The sequence below is a fragment of the Mesocricetus auratus genome, unplaced genomic scaffold, assembly GCF_017639785.1.
Source record: "Mesocricetus auratus isolate SY011 unplaced genomic scaffold, BCM_Maur_2.0 Super-Scaffold_100009, whole genome shotgun sequence".
NCBI lineage: Eukaryota > Metazoa > Chordata > Mammalia > Rodentia > Cricetidae > Mesocricetus > Mesocricetus auratus.
In genome coordinates, this window is record NW_024429193.1 from 41,558,637 (window position 1) to 41,565,174 (window position 6,538).

General features: G+C 37.0%; 1 non-coding gene across 1 annotated transcript; it reads left to right on the forward strand.

Moving 5' to 3' along the window:
- The first annotated feature begins 5,958 nt into the window (after nt 1–5,958).
- LOC121142519 lies at nt 5,959–6,062 on the forward strand. Its single transcript, XR_005879561.1, has one exon. It is a non-coding gene; the product is annotated as a small nucleolar RNA U13 (small nucleolar RNA).
- The last annotated feature ends 476 nt before the right edge of the window (nt 6,063–6,538 follow it).

The following is a 6,538-nucleotide window of genomic DNA, read 5'->3' on the forward strand; positions in this document are numbered from 1 at the left end:
CTGACTTCGTCTGGGGACCATTTCAATTCTAACGAGCAAGAGTTGGCAGCATTTTGTTGGATATTGAGTGCCAAACTAATAAAATAAAATAAATTGATGGGGATTATTAAAATAATGTCTCTAATACCTGAATATGAAAATGGAAATTTTAATTTCCAAACATAAACCAATAGTGGTAGGTTATCTCTGTGGTCAGTTCCTGAGTGAGACTCAGGTAACCTGTTGCTTCCAAGTTGATTCCAGGTATCTGATTGATATCTTCAAGGGAAAGAGTTCAGACTGGAGATGCCATAGCAGCAGTGGGGAGATCAGCTGTGGTGAATGGCAACCCATATAATCCCTGTCTAGTCTTCTTGTCAACATGGCTGCTGTGTTCATGTGTCTGTGTGCCTGCACATGGGTAACTAGGAACAGAGGCTGAATGACATAATAACTGTCATTTTGGTTGCTCAGTACCTCTTTCCATATCAGCTGTTCAAATATGGGGGAAAGGAAGGTCTTCACACTTCATATCCAGTCCTTTGTGGGATCCCCCATGTGCCTGATCTCTAAAATTTCCTATTTTTTATCTTCAAGTATTTCTTTTTCCATGTCCCTAATAAACAGTTAAATGTATTCTTTACTAAATAGAGGGATGCTCTCTCAGCCTGGACACATGGGGAAGGGCCTAGGTTCTGCTCAGGATGAAATGACAGACCTTAGAGATCCCCCCCCCAAGGAGGGCCTCACCCTCCCTGGGGAATGATGTGGGGATTGGGTGGGGGGCTGGGGGACTGGTAGAGGGACAAGGGGGAAGGGGTGGGAGAGGGAGCTGGGACTGACATGTGAAACATTCACATTTCTAATTTAAATAAAAACATATATTGAGAAAAATCTATATATTCTTATTTGGGACAATTTTACCCAAAAAGAAAGTTGCACTATGCAATGATATGCTCAGTGGAAAGATATTTCTCAGTGCTGAATTTTTGAACCAGCCATCCATAGAACCATGGAACCATGGTGCAGCAGTCCTTAGAAGTCTGGAACCACATGCTGAGCCTACCTATCTATAAGTTAAGACTTCCATTTTTTAATATTTCACAGCTTGTTATAAAGGAATGCCTGCCCTTGGTAGAGGTATAAGGGAGTGGGGGCAGGGCTATGCAACAGTCATTGATGATAGTGTGGTTCTGGAACATTTGCTCATGAAGCTACTTGTATCCTCTAGCCATGCTCATGCATTATTCCAGATATCCATACCAGTGTCATAATTGAGTCTACTTAATCTTATGAGTCAGAGAGTTTGACAAAAATAAACATTTAATAAGCAACTCTTGCCATGTGCTTGTTACTTCCCTCTTTTGTGAGGTAGGTCTCTTGATGTAATGTTCTTTTCAGGTCACTCAGATGTCAATGACTTCTCTTTTACTCCTCTATTACTGACAATAGAGATGAAAATTTTCTAGACCTTTTTGAAATATTTAGATTATTCTCAATGGTAATAACACAGATCATAAATAAATTTTAGTAGGTGACCAAATGTCTTTGTAAGATATAAGGAATAAATAAAATATATCAATTATTTTGTGTATAAAATTAACAATTCTGTCTTCTTCAACAGTGACTATCACATACATATTTTTTAAAGCACATAAAAATGTTTGGCTATATTGTGAGATTTATTATTGTTGTGATGGTGGTTATTGTTATTTTATAAATCACCACTGTAGTTTCACAATACTAACTGTATAAAATCAATCTCACAGAATATTAGTAGATATGTGACATAGTTTATAGATTATAAGATAAGGTGGAAGCATATCCAAGCATATCCAATATATGGCTGAACATATAACACAGTTCATAACTTACATATTTTAAATAAACCAAGTAACTCATCAAATAAGCCATTAAGAATGCTTCAAGCTGGGTGGTGGTGGCACACACCTTTAATCCCAGCACTCGGGAGGCAGAGGCAGGTGGATATCTGTGAGTTTGAGGCCAGGCTGGACTGACAGCCTCCAAAACAATACAGAGAAACCCTGTCTTGTAAAACAAAAACAACAAAAAAAGAATGCTTCAAATTTTCTTAGAATTTTTATGATAATGCACCCTTTATTTCTTCAAAATTTCAGGGTGTGTGACTACAGCAGATGAGGTTCTAGCATAGGAAAACCAATAGTTTATGGACACAGAAAACAAAGAAGTTTTTGTTTGTGTGATTGCTTTTGATTTTCGAAACAGGACTTCTCTATGTAGACCTGACTGTCTTGGAGCTCTATCTGTAGACAAGGCTGGCCTTGAACTCAGAGATTCTCCTGTCTCTGCCTCTTGAGTGTTGGGATCAAAGGTGTACACCCACACCACCTGGCATTATTAAGAAAATGTTTAAGTTGTGTGACCAGATTGTTTAAGGGGAAATCAGCAGATGATGATGCCATGAACACCAAAGCGAGGAAGCATCAGGAGGGTTTGACTAGGCGGCACACTATGGGAATAGTGTAAAAGATACCTTATAGATCGGTGGCTAAGATTTCACTAATGTCCTTGAGGAGAGAATATTTAGTTCAGATTGAGGAAAAAATGAAATTGTGTTTCACCTGAGAAGCAAAGGTAATCTGAGAAAAATATGAAGTGCCTATTTCTTTTTATCATTTAAAACATTTTATTAAAATGTATCAATTGCACATAATAATAATTTTTGTTATGACAGTTTTATGGGGGTATATGATGTATTTTGATCATATCCACCCCTGATTACTGTGAAAAAGCTTGTATCGAAAGAAGGAAGATATTTTCAAATGATGTTAAAGCAGTATTCAGCAAAACTTTTGTTGGGATAAGAGAAGCAACAACTTCCAAGAGCTTTTTGATACAATATAGCTATATAACATGGGTATGTGTGTTGATTTTTTATTCCACAGTCTTACTGAACTCATTTATTACTTCTAGTAAGTTGTATGGTGGGGTTTTGTTTGTTGTTTTGTTGGATGGTTTTTTGTGTTGCTTGGGCTTTGGCTGGTTTTTTTTTTGTAAATTCCTTAGTATTTTCTAGGTAGGTTATGCTATTTGATATTTTATCCTTGTTACCAGATACTTGCTTTTCTTCGCTTTTCTTATTGTATTGGTGAATATAATGTCCAGTAAAAGTAATATGGGAACATATCCTTGCTTTGTGCTTAAACTTAGAGGGAAACCATGCTACTTTCAGTATAATGTTAGCTGCATGTTTTTAGTAAATGAGCTTTTGGGTTAAGAAAAATTTCCTTTATTCATAACTTAGTACAAGTTTTATAAAATATTGCATTCATTTCGCTTAACTGTTGAGATAGTATGCTTTCAGTTTTTGCTTATTAATTTGATGATTTACTTGTTTTTAATATGAATACTACTTTACATTCCCAGGATAAACTCTACTTAATCACGGAGTCAGATCCTTTAAAGTATTGTTCATTTTTATCGTCAAAATTTCCACATACAATGAATGAGTTGTAAAGTATTTCTTCTCTTTTATTGTCTATAAGCTACACAATTAGTATTATATCTATCTTAACGATTTAGCAGAATTGGCTTTTTTACTATACAGCCTTGCAATTTTTTGTTGGAAGTATTAAGATCAAATTTCTTTAATAAAATATAATGTGTCCCAGTTGTTTATTCATGTTTAATTAAGTTCATGAGTTTTGCCCATTTCAGTTCACTGGGATTTATGACCTGCAGTTGTTCATAATATTTATTTATTAATAACACAAATTATATGGCATTTCCAGGCTCTGTGGTATCTCTGTTCTATCCATGAAGGGGAAATGGTGGTGTGAATATTCCTCTAAGGACTTCTCAGCTGGAGCATTGGCAGTGTTTGGCATGGATGGGGGAGACATTCTCAGCTGGGAGAAGCATCCCTGGGCTTCTGCATGATGTTACCAGCCCCACGATGGTGGGACCAAATGTGTCTCCTGACATTACCAAATACCCTGAAAATCAGAGAGGGAGTTACCTCTGATTGAAGACTGTTAATCCAAAGGAGTTACAGTCATAGTGCTCTGCACGCAGATTGAGTTTGAATTTTTCCCTCTATTGTTACTGTTTCCTATTTTGGTGATTTCTTATTTTTAAGTCCTGCCCACTTTGATCTTAAGTTTCTTTGAAGAGCTACCCAGGTGGGAATGTTTACAATTGACTTCAGATGTTTCTGATATGAGCATCTAATGATGTAAATGTTTGTGGTAACTTTAGTTTGGCGGCATCCCCACATATTGTGGTTCTGATTACACCTCATAGAAAGCATTTTCTGATTTTCTTTATGACTCCTTGCTTTTTAGATTTTTTAAAATAGTTTTATTTTGTATGTATGAGTGCTTTTGCTTGCTTGTATGTAGGCGAACTTCATGCTGGGAGAGGACAGAGGTGTATAGGATCACCTGGAACTAGAGTTATAGACAGTTGTGAGCCACCGTATGGGTGGTGGAAATTGAACACTGCAGTAGCAGCCAGTGCTCTTCCCCACTTAGCCATCTCTCCAGCCCCACTGACTGATAATCTTTTTTCATATCTTATTGATGTTTTTCTATAGATTTATCAGCTTTTAAGAGTTCTGGTTTATAATCAGAATTTGGCTTTCTCTGCTTATCACTTTAGCTCTAAATATATATTTTAGATGTAGCCCACGTAGGATTTTCTAATTTCTCAAAGATTTAACACTACAAGAAAGTCCCTTTAATCTGTGGCAACCGTCCTATGTTAGAGCACACATTGATGTTAATGAAGCACTCCATGTCCCTTTGTCATAGCGTTTGCAGTATCATTTTTATATCATTTTAATTGTGATCCATCTATGATTCTATATTTAAGCAGAGTGTTTTTTTAGAAGCTATATGATCTTTGTTTTTCATCCAATCTAGTAACTTCGGCTTTTTAAATCTCGATCTTTTAAACTATTTTTTTCAGTGATTATTTGTATGAAGTACCTTAAGCTGAACCTTTTGTCCCTTTGTGTGTGTGTGTGTGTGTGTGTGTGTGTGTTAGCCTTACTTGCTTACTGTTGTTTCTCCCTGTGTCTCTCCATATTATCTTATTATCTCTACTTCCTCTTCTGGAGCAATTTTTCAAAATAATATCATATGTATTCTTAACTTTTCCAATCCTGTCATGTATATTATAAGAAAGGGTGGTCCATGAAATTGCACTTTGACCATCATAGAGTTGACTTATGCTGTGTCACAAAGACTCCAACACTTTTTCTATAAGCACCAATAACTCAAAGAGATTAAAAATTAGAAAAATATGGCTGATGTTTCTTGCATTGTTCTATCTGTACATAGATATATTTTCCATGTGGTATCTGAGTCCTACTACCTGGGCAAGTTACATGCACACACAGACATACACATGCACACACATATGTACATTGTATGTATGTATGCATCATCCTATATCATACTGCATTTGGAGGCTACATTTCCCAACCTCTGTCAGAAACTGAAATGGAGTTTTCTCCAGTACTCACGGTGAGAACCTGGTTTGCTCCTGCAGCCAAAATTCATAAAATTGTGGGGACATCGCTTGTGAGTGCACGCTCCTGGGGTCTTCAACTTTCAGGTTTGTCTGAACTGATTCTCCAGCAATGCACTGAGTGGTTTAGCTTTTCCTGCCAGGTGCTGGTTCCACAGAACCTTCTGCCTGTGTCTCCCCTTACTTGTCTCTTTCTTTGAGAGCAGTGACATCACTTCTTTGGCAAATCTAAAAGGACATGTTGTTTTGCAGTTTGTTTAGTCTTTCAGTTATTGTTAGGATGGGGTGTTGATTCCAAATGTCTCATATACTAGGCCAGAAGCCGAAGTCAATTTTTTTAGTATGGTTATTATTTTTTATTCTAACAAATCTGTCATGTTAGGACCTCTGTATGTAAGTATACATAGCCCCCCACACACACCGACATACATATAATTAAAAATAAAGATTAAAATGTAAATTGCAATTGTTTTGTAGTTCATAAGTAGGATGACTGGGTTGTCACATGGTTGTGTGAGGTGTGCCTCTCTCAAACCTTGTCACAGTATTGGCACAATATCCAAGTGAGGTGAACTTAGAGGGGAAAGAAAAGTAATATCAATCTTCTGCCAAAAGTTTCCTTTGATCCCCTCAGCTTAAATGCTAAACAGCAACCGACTCCAGCCAGTCCGTCCAATGCATCTCTGTTTTCTTCCACACCTTAAAATGAGCCCCACTGGACTCTTCAGCATTTTCTAATGTTAACAATTATGCACGAAGAGTAATTACATGCAGCTAAAAATGTATCAGATGGTTTCTTGAGGACATGTTTCAGTCCCTTGTGACGACTAAATGTGCATATTATATGAACTAGTGATTAACCTCATGTCACCAATAAAGTATCATTGTCACACTAAGGGAAGAAATAAAAGTACTTCCCCTTGGAGTTGCTTAACCAAGGTCAAGTCGAGATTTGATTTCGCTATATCGTGCTCCCTGTGTTTTCTGTCCTCTGTCTGTTCCATGAGGCCAAATCTATGCCGCCTGCCTGAAGGCTGTTTTGTGA